The 18,530-nt window shown below is 36.7% G+C and overlaps 1 long non-coding RNA gene across 2 annotated transcripts in view; it reads left to right on the plus strand.

The window, feature by feature from the left end:
* Nucleotides 1–18,530, plus strand: part of LOC120882169 — a 74,589-nt gene that overhangs the window by 12,766 nt on the left and 43,293 nt on the right. The window contains exon 3 of one of the 2 annotated variants that reach the window (XR_005725431.1): nucleotides 8,118–13,080. The exons of the other annotated variant lie outside the window; for it this stretch is intronic. This is a non-coding gene — a long non-coding RNA (uncharacterized LOC120882169). Of the gene's footprint in view, nucleotides 1–8,117; nucleotides 13,081–18,530 lie in introns of those variants that run through there. 2 annotated transcript variants of the gene reach the window in all.

Here is an 18,530-nt window from a genome sequence, read left to right on the forward strand (position 1 = left end):
TGTGTAAGGCCTCCTCAGATAGCCGTTTTGCTTTTTTGCATTCCTTTTTCCTGGCGATGGTCTTGATCATTCTCTCCTGTACGATGTCACGATCCTCTGTCCATAGTTCTTCAGGTACTCTGTCTATCAGATCTAATCCCTTGAACCTATTTGTCACTTCTACTGTATAATTATAAGGGATTTGATTTAGGTCATACCTGAATGGTCTGGTGGTTTTCCCTACTTTCTTCAATTTAAGTCTGAATTTGGCAATAAGGAGTTCATGATCTGAGCCACAGTCAGCTTCTGGTCTTGTTTTGCTGACTATATAGATTTTCTCCATCTTTGGCTGCAAAGAATATAATCAGTCTGATTTCATTGTGACCATCTGGTGATGTCCATGTGTAGAGTCTTCTCTTGTGTTGTTGGAAGAGGGTGTTTGCTATGACCAGTGCATTTTCTTGGCAAAACTCTATTAGCCTTTGCCCTGCTTTATTCCGTATTCCAAGGCCAAATTTGCCTGTTACTCCAGATGTTTCCTGACTTCCTACTTTTGCATTCCAGTCCTCTATAATGAAAAGGACATCTTTTTTGGGTGTTAGTTCTAGAAGGTCTTGTAGGTCTTCATACAACCATTCAACTTCAGCTTCTTCAGTGTTACTGGTCGGGGCATAGACTTGGATTACCGTGATATTGAATGGTTTGCCTTGGAAATGAACAGAGATCATTCTGTAAATGATCCAAATGGACGTTGGCTTTTGTCAAATGCTTTTTCTGCATCTACTGAGATGTTCCTGTGGAGTTTATGTTTGTATTTTCTGGTAGTAAACTTCACTTTGCATTCCTGAAATAAATCCTAATTGGTCATTTTATGTAACACTTTTTATATGTAACTGAACTTGGTTTGCTAGTGTTTGGTTGAGGATTTTTACATCTGTATTCATAAGGGATATTGGTCTGTAATTTTCTTGTTTTTGTTTGATTTTGGTATCAGGATAATACAGGTTGTATAAAATGAATTGGGAAGTGTTTCCTCCTGTTTTTTAGAAGAGTTTGTGAAGGATTGATACTTGCTTTGTGTATGTCTCATGGCTTTTCTATTCCCTTGTTCTTCAATTCCTCTCTTCGTATGTATCTAGTAGATATTTTCTATTATAAATTTTTTAAATTTCCTTGTTAACTATTTATTTTTGAGTTAAGTTCTTAGTTGTTGCCCTGAGGATTACATCTTAACTTGAAACAGTCTACTTTGGGTTAATTCTAACTTAATTTCAATAGTATGTAAAAACTTTGCTCCAGTATACCTCTGTTTCCTCTTCCTCCTTCATAGTATCATTATCGTACAAATTACCTCTTTATACACTATAAGCCTGCAACACAGTTTTATTATTATTGGTCTATGTAGTTGTCTTTGTCTTTTGTAGTTGTCTTTTAAAACAGATAGGAAAATAAAAGTGTTATGAACAAAAATACTTTCTGTCATAATACCTGTGTAGTTACCTTCAAGTTAACATTTAGTGTCCTTTCATTTCAGCTTTAAATTAGTATTTCTTGTAGGATAAGTCTACTAGTAACAAATTCTTTCAGTTTTTGTTTAACTTTTTTCATGTTTGATGGACAGTTTGGCGAGATAAAGAATTCTCCATCTGTTTCTTTCAACATTTTGAAGACGTCATTACACCGTCTTCTGGCCTCCGTGGTTGCTAATGATAAATCAGCTATTAATCTTATTGAGGATCCCTTATATACATTTTTCTCTTGCTACATTCAAGATTCTCTTGTCTTCGACTTTCATCAGTTTCTGTATGTGTCTAAGTGTGGATCTCTTCAAGTTTATTCTACTTGAACTTCTTGAACATATAGATTGATATCTTTCAAATTTGTGATGCTTTAGCCCCTTTCTCATCCTCTTTTCCTTCCAAGACTCCCATTTTGTGTATGTTGGTACACTTGATGGTATCCCACAGGTGTGTGAGGTTGTTTCTTTTTTTTCCATCCTTTTTTCTTTCTGCTTTTCAAAAATGGATAATCTCTATTTGACCTGTCATTTATCCTTTTCCTCTTCTGCCAGCTCAATGTATTGTTGAGCCCCTCTAAGTGAAATTTTTATTTCAGTTACTATACCTTTCAACTCTAGACTTTCTTTTTGCTTTAAAAAAATTTATTTATGTATTTTTTTTTTTTGGCTGTGCTGGATCTTCATTGCTGTGTGTGGGTGTTCTCTTGCAGCAAGTGGGGGCTACTCTGCTTTCTCTAGTTGCAGTACATGGGCTTCTCATTGCAGTGGTTTTTCTTGTTTCAGAGCACTGGCTCTAGAGCACAGGCTCAGCAGTTGTGGTAAATGGGCCTAGTTGCCACGTGGCATGTGGCATCTTCCCGGACCAGGGATCAAACTGTGTCTCATGAATTGGCAGGAAGATTCTTTACACTGAAGTCACCAGGGAAGCTCCTCAACTCCAGATTTTCTATTTGATTTTTTAAATGATTTCTATCTCTCTATTTGCTGAGACAGTCTTCTCACACTTTCCTTCTTTAGATATGGTTTCCTTTAGTTCTTCAAAAAATATTTATAATAGTTTATTTAAAGTCTATTTAGTCCCAAACATTGGCCCCCTCAGGGACATGTTCTTTTGTTTTCATTTTTCCCTGTATATGTAACATACTTTACTGTTTCTTTGTATGACTCCTAATTTCTTGTCAAAAATCAGACATTTTAGATATTCTACTCTAAAAATTCTAGTATCAAACTCTTCTACCGTCAAGGTTTATTTTTCTGGTTTGTGTGTGTGTGTATGCATGTGCGCACATGTGTTGTGTGGTTGTTATTTTTCTTGTTGTCATTCATTTGGCAACTTTTCTTGACTAATTCTATGGATTGTATATTCCCTGTATTATGTGGCCTCTGAGTTCTCTGCTAGCTTTTTATTATTATTATTATTGTTGTTGTTTTTATTTTTAAACCTGGATTCCTAGGGGTCATACCTGGTAAGTATAATTTGGTGGTCAACCAGTGGTTGGTCAGATTTCCTTAAATGTCTTGTCTATATATCTTCCACCCTCTGCCAAGGAGATCTGTGTGAGAAGGCATGCCTTCAAATTTCAGCCAGATTGCAAGGTAGCCTGAGTTCTCACTTTCTCTATACACAGAGCCTCACAGTCAGCCAGAAGTCATGACTTTGGCCCTCTCCTTTCCTGGCTCTTTCTTGTGGACAGTTCTTTAGATTCCCTGGAATATGTCAGAGCTTTTCAGAGTTCTCTATAGTTGTCTCATTCTCCATGATTTCCTTTTAAATTCCCGCCCAAGGCATCTATGTTTTCTGAAATTTATTCACCTTTGAGTACTGAACCGCTTAGCTGGAGAGGGAGGGGGTATAGGAATAGTCACAAGTTAAAGTGTCACACACATAAAAATGTTACACAGAACCTGGTATCTTGCCATGATTTAGTTGTTTCTCTTGGATCAATTATTTTCACTCCATTTTATGCCCTTGTTAATTGCCAGAGTTTTGAACTGATTGATTTAAATTGGTTTGCCCATATTTTCATTGTTTAAGAGGGATAGCTGGCTTATCAGTGTCCTCACTGCCAGTCCATCGATCTCCTATTGCTCCCATCTTTAAAAAATTTAAAACTCTCTTTGTCCCACATCCCCTTGTAAATATGAATTTATTTTTCTATTTCTCTAACAACAAAACTCTTCAAAAGAGAAATCATTCTTCCTACTCATTTCTTCCTACTCTTTTCCCATTCTATGTTTGTTCTTATAAAATATCTTAGACATATAATAAAAGAATATATACATTATATATATGAATTATAAAGATAATAATAATGAAAACCCATGAACTCCAGCTCCACCCAAGAACAACATTAATGATAGCATTTATCCCTGTGTCCTTTTCTGTCCCATTTCCCACCCTCTGCCAGAATTACCATTCTCCTAAGTCTTGTATTTAACATTCCCTTGCTCTTTCTTTTTTTAATTTATTTTTTATTGAAGGATAATTGTTTTACAGAATTTTGTTGTTTTCTGTCAAACCTCAGCATGAATCAGCCATAGGTATACATATATCCCCTTCCTTTTGAACCTCCCTGCCATCTCCCTCTTTTTTATTTTTTATTCATATTTTTGGAGATGTGTAACCAATATGTTGTTTATTTGGCTTGGTTGTGAGATCCATAAAAAACTAGTATCATACTATATGTGGTCTTCTGTGACTTACTTTTTTCCCTCACTATTGCGTTTCTAAGATTCACCTGTTTTGCATGTAGCTGTAACTTGTTCATTCTCAATGCTGTATAATATTTCATTGGGTGACCCCAAAACAAACTATTCATCCATTTACATGTTGAATTTTATTTTTACTTTATTTTAGTTTACAATACTGTATTGGTTTTGCCATACATTGACATAGGGACATTTGGATCATTTCTAGCTTTTTCTCTTATAGAAAGTGCTAGTGTGAACATTCTTGTACATGTCTCCTGGTACACTTGCACACTCACTTTTCCAAGTTATATACCTATGTATGGAATTTCTGGTTAATAAGACATATAAACATTCATCTTGACAAGATTATGCCCAAATGTATTTTAAACTGTTATTACCAATTAACACACCTTACAGCAATTTATGAGGTCCCATTGATTCACACACACTCTATCAATACTTGATATTGTCCCACTTTTAAATTTTTGTCATTATAGTGAGTCTTTGTGGACATAATTAGCATTTTTCACATTACTAATGTGGTAGAGCACCTTTTCATGTTTATTGGTCATACATGTTTCTTCTTCTGTGCAACGACTGTTAATATCTTCTGCCCATTTTAAAAATGAATATTTTTATCATTCTTATTGAATTACAGAAAAGTTTTAGTTATTTGGCTTCCCTCATAGCTCAGCTGGTAAAGAATCCGCCTGCAATGCAGGAGATCTCGGTTCGATTCCTGGGTTGGGAAGATCCGCTGGAGGAGGGATAGGCAACCCACTCCAGTATTCTTGGGCTTCCCTTGTGGCTCAGGTGTTAAAGAATATGCCTGCAATGCGGGAGACCTGGGTTCAATCCCTAGGTTGGGAAGATCCCCTGGAGAAGGGAAAGGCTACCCACTCCAGTATTCTGGCCTGGAGAATTCCATGGATACTACTCATCATTTGTCAGTTACGTGTTTTGAATATCTTCTCTCAGTTTGTGGCCTTTTCTTTTTCTTTATGGTGTCTTTGCATGAGCAGAAATTCCTAATTTTAAGTGAGTTAAACAATTCAATTTTTTCTCTGTAGCCAGTTCTTTTTGTGTATTGTCTTCCCTAACCTGTGGTCATAAAGATATTCTTTATTGGTTTACCTTTCACTTTTAAGTCCTCAGTCTAACTGGAATCGAGTTTTGTGTGGTACGAGTCATAGGGCAGAAAGCCAGTTGTGTTATTGTCCCCATGGATAGCGTTATGATCTGAAGTGCCACTTCTGTCGTGCATCAAAGTTTCACATTTGTGTAGGTCTGTTTCTGGGATCTCTGATATTGGCCGACTTTTTGCCCCTGAATCAGTACACTACCTTTAATTATTTAGCTTCATAAAGAGTCTTGGTATTTAATGGAGCAAAATTTTCCCATCCTATTTTTCTTTAGTAGTAGTATATATTCTTGGCCCTTTGTTATTTCAAACACATTTCAGAATAAGCTTGTCATGTTCTAGAAAAACATTGGAATTGGAGTAAATCCATAGATCAGTTTGAAGAAAATTGCTGTGTGTATGGTGACTCTTCCTAGCTCTACACATGATATATCCTTTCATTTTAAATTAATTGTTGAATGTCTTTTTGTAGAGCTTTATAATTTTCTATATAGGGTTTTGCGTATTTTGTATTAGTTTTTTTCCTTGTTATTTATGACTTTTATAGATGAGATCTGTTTATAAATCTCATTTCTAATCTGCTGCTATAAATGAGATCATGTTATTTAATATGTTTTATCTCTTTTGCAGGTGTATAGAAATGAAGTTGATTTTTATATTGTTATTATAGCCATGTATCTTGCTAAACTTTCATTACCTTTAGCAAAGTTTTAATTTTAAAAGAATTTTATTTATAGAAAAGTAAATAAAGAGACAATATGGAGAGTTCCTGTATACTCTTCACCATGAAAACTAAGAAAACAACGTTGGTATATGACTATTAACTAAATTTCAGACTTTATATAGACATCTGAGTCTTCTCACTATTGTCCTTTTTCTGTTCTAGGATCCAATTCCAAATACCACAGTGCATTTAAGTTGTCATGTCTCTTTTGTGTCTTCTGGTCTATGATAGTTTCTTAGTCTCCTTGTTTTTTATAACCTTAACAGTTTTGAGATGTACTATAGAATGTCCCTCAATTTGGATTTGTCTGAAGTTTCCTCATAATTAGACTGGGGTTGGTCTTGGAAAGAATACCACAGAGTTGAAGTGTCATTTCCATCACATCGTATCAGTATGTGATATCCCTATGACATCCCTGATGATGTTGACTTTCACCACTTAGTTAAGGTAGTATTTGCCAGATTTCTCCACTGTAAAGCTGCTATTTTTTTCCCTTTTCACTCGCTTTTCTTTGAAAGAATTTAGCTCACCATCAAGGAGAAGGGAATAAACTAAGTTCCACCTCTGGAAGGGGGTGTAATTACATATAGTATCTGGAATTCTTCTATAAAAAAGATTTATTTCTTCTCCTTTATTTGTTTGCTTACTTATTTATTCAGTTGCTTGCTTATATCAGTATGAACTGATATATATTTGTTTAATAATTTGAGTTATAAATCCAATACTGTTATTTGTCCTGTGGCTCAAATTGTTCCAGCTTTAGCCACTGGAGGCTCTTAGTTTGGCTTCTGTGTCCCTTTGACATGGCCCCCATCCTTTTTTTTTTAAAGTACTTCCATATTTGCCACCTCTACAAAATACTCTCTACTTATCTTTTATCTTCCTGCCCCAACCCCAGAATTGACCATTTCTCAAAGAGCCCTGCTTCCTTTTGAGATGTCTATATATTCTTTTGTGTTCTCTATGTTGACTGCCATATCAGCTATTAATAATGACAGTTTTGTTTTTTCCTTCCCAATCTTCATGCTTTTATTTTTTTTGTGTTACTGAAATGCCCAGGACCGCCAGTACAATGGCAAATGGAAGAGATGGCCGTGGGCTTCCTTGACTTGTTGGATATTTTAGAGGAAACACCACTAACTTTTCCATAGTAAGAATGATATTTGCTATAGATTCCTACAGGTTTTATCAGATTAAACAAGTTCTATACTGTTCATCTATCATAAGAAGTTTTTGTTATTGTTTTTAAATCATGAAAGGGTATTATATTCTTTATCTAATACATTTTCTGTTTCTTAGGATGATTATATTTTTTTCCCTCCAATAATCTGATGATGTGATAAATGACATTTATAGATTTTCCGCATGTTAGACTACATTTGCATTTCTGGTGTAAATACAACTTGGTCATGATCTTTTCCTTTTTATATGATACTAGGTTCAGTTTGTTAATATCTTGTTTAGGATTTCTGTATCTGTGTTCATGAGTTAAACCAGTCTTTGATTTTCCTTTCTCAGGCTGTTTTTATTTGCTTTTGGCATCAAGTTCTGCTTGCATCATAGAATGAGTCAGTGTTCCCTCGTTTACAGTATTCTGGAAGATGCTATTGGAATGATCTGTTTGGTAGAATTCTCCTGTGAAACCACCTTGGTCTGGTGTTTTCATTTTTAATATTAAGTGAATATTAAACTTTAAATATTTTCAAATTTTTAAATTAAAAACTTGAAATTTGCTTCCTTAACATGTTTATTTTATGTCAAGTTTTATGCTTGAAATGTCTACACACAAATCCTGATCAAGACTTTTTAATGAAGTATTGTTCAAATTCTTAACAGTCACAGTCAATAAAAATCTTTTTTTGTACAATTAGGTGATAAAGTATTTAAAACAAACTTTTAAGTTGTTTAAAAATGTTTAACAAGTGAAATGATATCTAACAGCTTTTGTTTCACTGACAAATATATTTTTAAAAATTTCTTGTGATAATGTGATTAGATTTCAGATCCAATTGAACTCTTTTGTATTAACTGTTTCAAAATAATGATGAAGCTCTTATTTGCAGAACATGCATCATTGTTAGAACCATCACCCTGCAGCTAGCTTGGACACCATTAAAAGGGCTCATCAGCTGCAAACGGATAGAAGTATCTGATATCGTGAAGACAGTTTCAGGGCTTCTCCTTGGAGCTACATTCTCCAGAAGCCTCTGCTTGGCCTCCCTGCACCCAGCCCCATCCCATCCAGTCACAACTTGGGTCGTGTGTGGTATTTCTTGGCAACTGGAACACAGACTTCTCCAGCAGCTCCACGGGCCCCTTGTCCTCAGTGAGCAGAAGACTACAGAAGCTGGCTACTGAAGAGGCTATCCAAGTCTTAGAGCTCCTCATTGGCCCTGTTTAGCACAGTGCTGTAACTGAGTGCTGGATGTTAGTCATTCATGCTCACCACCTTTAGGGACTGCAAAGGGATTTGTCAGACCCCATTTCACTAAGGGCCACCTCTAAGGATCTCAACAGGAGGCTGCCCATAGAGAGAAGTGGCCTGCCTAGGGTCTCCACTGCCTTAGGTCCTATGTGGACACTCCAGGTCTAAGGGGATTAGTATTTTTTCACCTACCTGTCATCCACTTATCAACTGGGAAATTTTGTCTCCTGTTATTTTTTGTTCTTGTGTTTGTTTTTTAGTAGGAAGAGTTTTATCTATTGCTTCCTTTAATAGTTAGAGGACTAGTCAAGATTTCTTTTTCGTCTTGAATCAATTCTGCTAAGTTACAGTTTTCTGGGAATTGGTCCATTTTGTCTGCCTTCTCAAGTATATTGGCATAAAGTTTCCTTATTTTTTTTCATTTTCTGCTGTATACAATCTGTAGTTATGTCTCCTTTTTCATTGCTAATATTGGTAATTTGTGCCTTCTCACTTTTTTTCTTGATCAATCTCACCAGAGGTTTGTCTATTTTATTAGTCTTTTCAAAGAACCAGCTTTTGGCTTTGTTGCTTCTCTCTATTTTGTCTTTGTTTTCTATTTCTTTAATTTCTGCTCTTATCTTTTTTGATCTCCTTCCTTCCACATTTTTTGGATTTATTTTGTTGTTATTTTTCTAATTTCTTAAATTTGACACTGAGCTCATTAATTTTCAGCCTTTCTTGTTTTCTTATTTGCACATTTAAGGATATAACTTTTCCTCTAACTACTGCTTTTCTACAAGTTCAGACATGTCATATTTTGTTACTGTTTGGTTCCAGGTACTTCAGCATTTCCATCATGGTTACTTCTTTGACTTGCGAGTTATATAGAAGTGTGTTTCTAAATATTTGGAGATTTAAAAATTTATCTCTGTGTTATTGAAGTCTGTCTCAATTGCATTATAGTCAGAGGATGTGATCTGTGTGATTAAAAACTGATATTTATTGAGACTTGTTTTATGGTTTAGTAGTGATCAATATTTTTGAATGTTTCCTATGTGCTTGATAAGAATGTATGTTCTCTAATTGTTGAATACAGAGTTCTATATAAGTCTGTTATCAAATTTGTTCATTGTATTGTTCACATTTTCTATATATAAACTGAATTTTTAGTTATAATATACCAATAATTGTAAGGTATATTAATATGCAGTTGTGATGGTGATTTGTTTATTTTTCCTTGTAGTTCTTTCCTTCTTTATTTTTGAGAGTATTTTATTAGGAATATTCAAATTAAGAATTGTTATATATTCCTGGTAAGCATGTAATGACCCTCTCTATTCCTGATGATGCATTCTTCCTGTCTATTTTATCTCACATTAATATAGCAACACAAATTTTTCTTCTTGTTAGGATTTGTGTGTTATATAATTTTCCATCCTTTTACTCTTCAACATTTTCATGCCTTTATACTGTAATTATATCTCTTGGGAATAACATATAGCTGGACCTTTTAAAAAGTCTAATCTAATGATTTTTTAATGATGACTTTAGTCTGTTTACATTTATTGTGATATATTTTGACTTGTTTCTACCACCATACTTTTTAACCTCTATTTCCTACTACTACCGTTTTGATGCTTCATTTTTCTCTCTCTCTCTTTTTTTTTTTTTTTGCCTGCTTTTTTAGTTTTAAAATTTGTTTGTTTGCTTTTTTGACTAATTTTTCCTTCCTACTCTTTGGAATTTGCCAATTTTTTTCCCATTCTTTCTGTGGTTATCCTTGAAATTTTACCATACATGTTTAACTTACAAGGTTTAAAGTTGACAGTATTTTAACCTCCCTCTTGAAGAATTCAGGAACCGTTGAAGCCTTCAACTCTAGTTATTCCTATCTTAACTACATGTTATTTTTTTGTGTATGTTTGTTTGTTCCTTTTTCTCCCCTAACCTTACTAATATAACATCATTAGTATATTTTACATAGATAGTATGTGTTCGGATTTACATGCATACATCCTTGCATCTCAGACATCATTCTGGGATCATTTTCCTTCATTATGATTACAGTGTTTAACTGCTCTTACAGTACATGTCTGTTGGTGTTTAATTCTCCTAGTCTTTATTATATGTGAGTTTATTTATTCATTCTTAAAACATAGTTTGTTATAGGTAATGTTAGAAGTCTACTATCTGTCTAATTGCTATTTTTTCTCTTTTCTTGGGGGGTGGATATTCAGGGGATTCTGCAGTTTCATTCTATCAGTGTTTACATATGTATTTCTTTTTTATTATTATACTTTGGAGATGTTCTTCATGCCTCTAGGTTTATGTTTTTCATAATTTCTGGGAAATTCTCAGCCATTGTCTCTTCAAATATTGCCTATCTTCCATTCTTTCTATATTTTCTTTCTCAGAATTCAGTTGGTCATATTTTGGACCTCCTCATTCTATCTTCCATATCTCATAATGTCTCATTGATGTTTTCTATTGTCTTGTCTTCCTGAACTTCATTCTAGGCAATTTCTTCAGCTATGTCTTTCAGCTTATTGATTCTCTCTCCAGCTGTGTCTGATCTGCTGTTTAATCTGTCCACTGATTTATTTCAAGAATTATGTTTTTCACTTATATAAACTTCATGTATTTCACTTTCTAATCTTCCCAGTCATCCCTAATAGTCTCTTGTTGCTTGCTCATTTTTGTGATTGCATTTATTATTTCTTTAAACATTTTATACAATTATTATTCAACCAATAATCGTTTGTCTAAGTATAGCATTATAAATATTGTTCACATCCAACTACATAGTACAGTTGGATTACATATCCTCTGTTGTATGCCTTTTTGTTCTCTTAGTAACTTTTTTTTTCTTTTGTCTAATGTTCTAATACCATTACTAGTTCTTCTCTGAAATTCTTTTTAAAGTTCATATCAGATCATGTCCCTCCTTTGCTCAAATTCTCCCATAGCTCCCAGCTTCCTTAGAATAAAAGCCAAAGCCCTCACCATGGCCCAAAAGTCTTTACACAACCTGGTCCCCATCACCTCTCTGATCTTCCACTCTCCCCATTACTCACTGTTCTCCAACCACATTGTGTTCCTTAAGCATGTCAGGTACCCCGCCCCTCCCAACTTCAGAGCCTTTATACTTGCTAGTCTCACATCTAGAATATGCTTCTTCCCAGATAATCTGATGACTTACCCAGTCACTTCCAGTATGCTCAAATGTCACCTCCCTAGAGAAGCATTCCCTGACTGACATATCTGAAATAGCCCCATTCACCAGCACTTTCTATACTCTGTGTTACATTTTTCTACAAATCACTGATGACCACCTGATATATTTACTTACTGTGATCAGTGTTTGTCTCTCCACAATAGACTGTAAACTTCACAAAGCAAGGACTCTTGTTTTGTCCATAGTTGTCTCTCTAGTGCTAAGAACAGTGCATAGTCATATTTAATAGACACTCATAAATATTTTTAGAATAAACTGAGTGAATTAATGAATGAATTAATGTGGAGGATAGAGGGAGAAACGCATTGAGAACTCAACTAGGCATGAAGGCCTTTCGTGCCATGCAAAGGAGCTTGAGTGTCATTGTTCAGAAGGATAGGGGCTGTAAAAAAGCAGTGAGGATAGCTTCTGGATTCTTTTGAGAAGCAGGTTCAGAGTTGATAGGGTAGTAACAAGACTCCATCTTTATGACTGGCTCTATACCCTGGGCTCTTGAAGGTAAATCAGCCTCTTTCTCAAACAGTCCTCAAACTGCTGTGTTGTCATGCCTACCTGTTTACTTGGTGAAAACCAAAGCCGCTGCTCTCATTAGGCCTTTTGGTCCCAGCTAGGATCCTTCTTTCTCCAGCCTGTGAGAAGCTGTTTATTGATCCCCAGGCCAAGCAGATCACCCCCATTAGACTTTTTCTGTAGTACTTAGGTTGGGTGGTACAGCAGATGGTATAAAGCCTGGAACATAGCAAGTGCTGTCATAATGGTGGACACTTCAGGGAGGTAAGTTTCAGTTCAGAAATTTTTTTTCCATTGTAAAGGCTACAACAGGTTGTGAGGTTTTAATCCTGGCTTTCCCCCTAACCCCCTTGTGGGCCAGCATGGCTCCAGTGTTTCTGTCTACCCATGACTGTTTAGATACTAATTCTGTTTAATGTGTGGCCTATTCCCCTGGCTTTTTGTAACCCACTGATTTCATCAGAATGCTGTCAATACACACAGGTCCCTGTGGCATGCCCCTAGAGACACCCTCTCTGGGCCAACATCAGTTCATTAATCATTGTCACACTGGTTTTAACCAGCCAACTAGTTATAAGTTCACTGCAGCAAAGTTGACAGGACACCTAGTATGTATCAGGCCTCCTGTCCCGCACTGAGGACACAGAGATGAACAGATGTGTTCTCAGATACAGAACTATCAATTCAGGGCAGTGGTCAATGCAGTAATAGTGACGATACAAGAGACTGTGAGAGCCCCTATTGAACACACAACCCAGCTCAGGGTACCAAGGAAGGTTTCTTGGAAGAGGTGGTATGTGGACTGACTCTAAAAAAGATGAGTAGGAATCTTCTAGATGACTAGCAAGAGGAGAGGAAGGCAGTCCAGGCAAAAGGTACAGCATGGGCAAAGGCCCAAAGATGGGAAGCAGTGTGCTGTACACCAACCTAATTGCATTCACTGTTCACCTTTTTTTCTATGAGATCATTCTAGGAGACCAAAATTCTGACATGAGGAGTTTGTGACCTCCTCTGACATGCTAATCTGTTAACTCCAGAAAAGTAATGAAAAGTTGGTTGGACACGACTGTCCTCAAACTTGTCCATACCAGCTTCCAGTGTTCCTGTATTCCTTAAATAGATTATAGTGTTTATATTACCTGCTTCCTTTGTACCTCCCCTGGGTTTGGGGTCATTCCCACTGTCCTGGAGGTTATGGAGTCTCCCTCAACAACTTGTATAGAGATCTCGTGAAGAAGAGTTTTTCTGACTCCAGATAACCAACCATGGCATAAAGACTATTCATCTTTCGGGGAATGGACAGGGTCTAGGGTCTGCCTGCCTGTCTTATTCTCGGAAATTAGGGTTAACCTCCTCTAGGATTAATTCATACCTCTAATAATCTAGGACAAGTTAGTTGTAGAGTCTGGCAAGCCCAGTTTCAAAGTATGGAGCCCCCATATCTTGGTTGTGTGACCTTAGCCATGTCACCTGTCCTCTGTTTAAGTGTCAGTTTACTCATCAGTAAAATGAGTTGAATACCCACCTTGAATAGTTAGTTGTGGGTGTTAAAGCATATGTGAAGTACTTGGCACCTGACCACCATTTACTGAACACCAGTATTAAAGGGAGAATGGCCTAGTGGTTAAGAACATGAGCTGAAGATCCAGACCAACCTGGATTTGGATTATAGCTCAACTACTTACAAACACTGGGACCTTGGTCAAGTTTCCTAACCTTTTTAAAAGCCTTAGTAAAATGAAGTTACTGCACCTACCTCAGAGTATGTTCTTGTAACAGGGTATATATGCGAGGTGGGAGCCTTCACAAGCCTCGGACCCCTCCCCAGCCTGCCCTCTCAAGAGACTCCCCCCCTCCCCAGGGGACCTACCTTTAGCTTCCCCCGTCTCTAAGGCTAACAAAGAGGACTGAGCTGGCCCCTCAGAGCCGCAGGGCTACCTTGTTATAGGAGCTTCCTAATGTTAATTGGCTCTTGCATTTCTGGAATGAACCCAACATTTTCATCTTATGTTAAATCTTTTTTATGCATCCTAGATTTGTCTTGCTGATAAATTCTTTAGGATTTTTGCACCTTTGGTCATCTACCATATTTGTCTGGTCAAAGTTACTAGAAGGCTCATCCAGTAAATAAATTGGTTGGGCCAGTTCATCTAAGTTCTCAAATTAATTGTATCCTCTTGTTGTGTAATTTCTGCTTTATCTTTTATGTTGTTCATATTATTTATTTGTGCCTTTTCCCTCTTTCTTGATCAGTCCCTCCAGAGATTTTCTAGTGGTTAGTCTAGAAAATTTACCATAAATATTCAGTGTAAAGTCTAAACAGTATCATAATCCCCCACCCCAAACAATACAAGGATTTTATCAAATACTAATGTCTCCCAATTTACATGTTTGTCTACTGTTTTAGTTCTTTCTTTTCTAAGGAAGATACTAACATCTATACTAGATGGACATTAGCAATATTATTTTGTGCAGTCAGTGTTTAAATAATTATTTACTATTTTATTTGCTCACCCTCCTTCTTAAACCTCAGACCTCCTTTTTGGGGATAAGTTTCCTTCTTGAAATACATACTTTAGATCCTTTAGTGTAGATCTCTTAACAGGAAGCTGTCTGAATCTGTATTTATCTGTAAATGCCTTTATTATATTTTATTCTTCTTGAAAGATAGGTTTTGCTGGGTCCCCAATTCTGAATTACCTCTTTTTCTCTCAACACTTATAAAATATTATGGCACTCTCTTCTGGTTTCCACTGTTGCTGTTGAGAAGTCTGTTGTCAGTTTGCCCTTTCTTTTCAGGTGTTCTTTTTCTCTGGCTGTTTTGAAGATCCTTCTTTGATTGTTGCTTAACTCTAAGGGCTTTTCATCGTTGTTGTTCTTTGAATGTTTCTTTGTATAGCTTCTTGATCTTGCTTCATGAATGCAGTATTTTTTTCTTGTCACTCTGAGGACATTAAATAATAGTGTCTTTCAAAAAAAAAAGTGTTCTTTTCCTTGCATAGTTTTTGTTTCTAAGTATGTGTATTTGGGTATCAGTGAGAAACTCACTGGCTCCCAGATGTGGCCAGAGGCATCGCAGATACCAAAGACATAACATATTCTGAAGACTTAGAGTTTATATGCTATTGCGGGAGGGGCTCCATTACTGTGCAGGCACGCGTCAGTGCCACAGTTGTCACTTGATAGCATGGTAGTGCAGACTGCCTGGCTTCAGATCCTAGATCTGCCATTGCATAGCTGGACAAGTCATTTAACCTCTATACTCTTAGTTTTATCTTCTATAAAAATGTAGATGCTAATAGTACTTATTTCACAGAGTTATTGAGGGTATTAAATGAGTAAATATATCTAATGTGTTTAGAGACTGGCAGGTAGTAAGCGCTCTTAGAAATGAAACCATTCTCAAAAAACACAAATTTGGGAATTTAGAGGAGTTATTTGGGTACTTTAGGCTGTGAGATATCAAGTTCATGAGGCAGTCAGAATGGTTTAGGATTCTTCAATGGGAAAACAGGAAGCAGGGTTTAAGGGTAAACCCCTCTTGAGAGATGACCCACATTGGCTATTTCCTCATTGGACCAGAACAATACCAAATGGGGGATCACTGATGGTGAGGCTTAATCTAGGGTAAGTAAGTGTTAGTCGCTCAGTCGTGTCTGACTCTTTGCGACCCCATAGTCTATAGGCCATGGAATTCTGTCCATGGAATTCTCCAGGCAAGAATATTGGAGTAGGTTGCCATTCTGTTCTCCAGGGGATCTTCCTGACCTAAGTATCTAGCCCGGATCTCCTGCATTGCAGGCAGCTTCCTTACTGTTTGAGCCACCAGGGAAGGCAATCTAGGGTAAGGGATTTCCTAAGCATTTAATAATTCTCTTTTGGAACTAAGCTGTCAGGTAGTGAGAGGCTTTTTAAAGGGTGTGGTGGCTCTTCAGGTTGAGGACATGAGTCTGTTTGAAAGCAAGTTTACTGTCAGGAGTTGAATCACACTCTCAGAGGTAGGACTGACCACATCAGAAATGCTTTCAATCTTTGTTCTAAATTCTTCTGGGCCCCCTCTGAGTTTAGGGAAATTCCCAGCCTTAGTAACTATCTCAGACAGAATCTAGAGGATATGAACAGGAGGAGTGAGTCATACTGAAAGTAAGTGCTTGGTGGGGAGGCATATTTGAGGAAAGTGTCAAAAGTGAAAGTTCAAGAAATGCAAAAATTGTAAACAAGATTTTATCCAATCAAATCCAACAATATATTTTGAAAGATAACCAAACAGAGTTTATCTCAGGAATGCAGGGCTGACTTAACATTAGAAAATCAGTCATTGTAATTCACCATGTTAACAACTCCCCTCCAAACCCCATATGATTATTGCAATAAATGCAGAAAAACATTTGACAAAATCCAATATCCATTCCTGATTTAAAAAGAAAACCACTGGCAAACTAGGAATGTAAGGGAACCTTTCAACCTGGCATGGAGCATTTACAAAAAATCCACAGCTGACACTGCGTTTAGTGGTGAAAGACTGAAAGTTTTACCCTCCAACATCAGAGACAACAGAAGGATGTGTGGTTTCATAGCTTCTGTTCAACATTGTACTGGAGGTTCTTGCCAGTGCAATCAGATAAGAAAAGAAAAGAGAGAGAAGAAAAGGCAAGACATTCAGATGGGAAAGGAGGAAGTTAAACTATATTTTTATGGTTATATAAACTATATATTTTATAGAACATGTGACTATCTTTGTAGAAAATCCAATTGAATCTACCAAACAACAAACTACTAGAACTAATAATTCCCCAAGTTGCAAGATACAAGATCAATATACACAAAACAATTATATATACCAACTGTATATAGCAATGAACAATTGGACATAGAAATTTTTAAAATTTCAGCATTACATCTAAAAATATGAATTAGGAATATATCTGACAGAAAGACCTGTACACCTATATTGCTGAAAGAAGACCAAATTAAATGGAAAGATACATCTTGTTCATGGGTCAGAAAACTAAGAATTGTTAAGATGTCCATTCTTCCCAAACCAATTTGTACATTCAACATAATCCCTATAAAAGTCTAAGCAGACTTTTTTTTTTTTTGCAGAATTGGACAAGGTGATCTTAAAATTCATATGGAGAGACTTCCCTGGTGGCCCATGATTAAGACTTTCCACTGCAGGGGGCACAGATGTGATCCCTGGTCAGGGAACTAAGATCTTGCATACCATGCAGCCAGTAAAAATTTTAATTTTTTTTAAATTAAATTCATATAGAAATATAAAGGCACTGCAGAACCTGAAGCAGAGTACAGAAGCTTTGGTTAGGGTCCAGCCTTCCTACAGGGTCAGTGCTGTCGATAGAGCCACCATAGGAAAAACAGTAGAGGGGCCTCCACAGGATACAAACAAGCGATTTGCTGAAGTAGAAAACTTCATAAGAAAAGATGTGTACATGCATTGGTTATCATAAAAAAAGTACAAAATGAAATTATGAGATTTCACTTTAGATCTCATAGATGGCCAAATTTTAGAAAGCTCAATCATGCCAACTGTGGTGCTAGAGAAGACTCTTGAGAGTCCCTTAGACAGCAAGAGGATCAAACCAGTCAATCCTAAAGGAAATCAACCCTAAATATTCATTGGAAGGACTGATTCTGAAGCTGAAGCTCCAATATTTTGGCCACCTGATGTGAAGAACCGATTCACTGGAAAAGACCCTGATGCTGGGAAAGATTGAGGGCAAGAGGAGAAGGGGGCAACAGAGGATAAGGTGGTTGGATGGCATCACTGACTCAATGGACATGAGTTTGAGCAAACTCAGGGAGATAGTGAAGGACAAGGAAGCCTGGCACGCTGCAGTCCATGGGGCCGCATAGACACAGCTTGGCAACTGAACAACAATCATGGCATGTCCTGTAATAAGGATGTGAGGTTAAGGACCCTCATGTACTTCTAGTGATAAAAGGGACATGGGCAGCCATCCCAGAGATGAATGTGGCAATACATAATCCAGTCAATATCCTCATGTGCCACCTAAAGAAATTCTCACACAGATCCATAACAGGTCAGGTAGGAGAATGTTTGTTATAGTGTGATTTGCAACAGTGAGGAGTTGGGGTTGTTTTGGCTGTCACCAGGGGATACACTCCATAGTTGGCCTTTCAGCAGTTAGATCAGTGAGTTAGACATACACAGAGCAATACTGGTGATCTTCTACACATAGCACTGGATGAAAAATAAGCCATAAAACAAAACATTATTCTCATAAGTTACAAATGCATGCACATATATACCAGATATACATCTTAAAAGAACTCAAAAGGGTA

The sequence above is a fragment of the Oryx dammah genome, unplaced genomic scaffold, assembly GCF_014754425.2.
Source record: "Oryx dammah isolate SB20612 unplaced genomic scaffold, SCBI_Odam_1.1 HiC_scaffold_23, whole genome shotgun sequence".
Classification (NCBI taxonomy): domain Eukaryota; kingdom Metazoa; phylum Chordata; class Mammalia; order Artiodactyla; family Bovidae; genus Oryx; species Oryx dammah.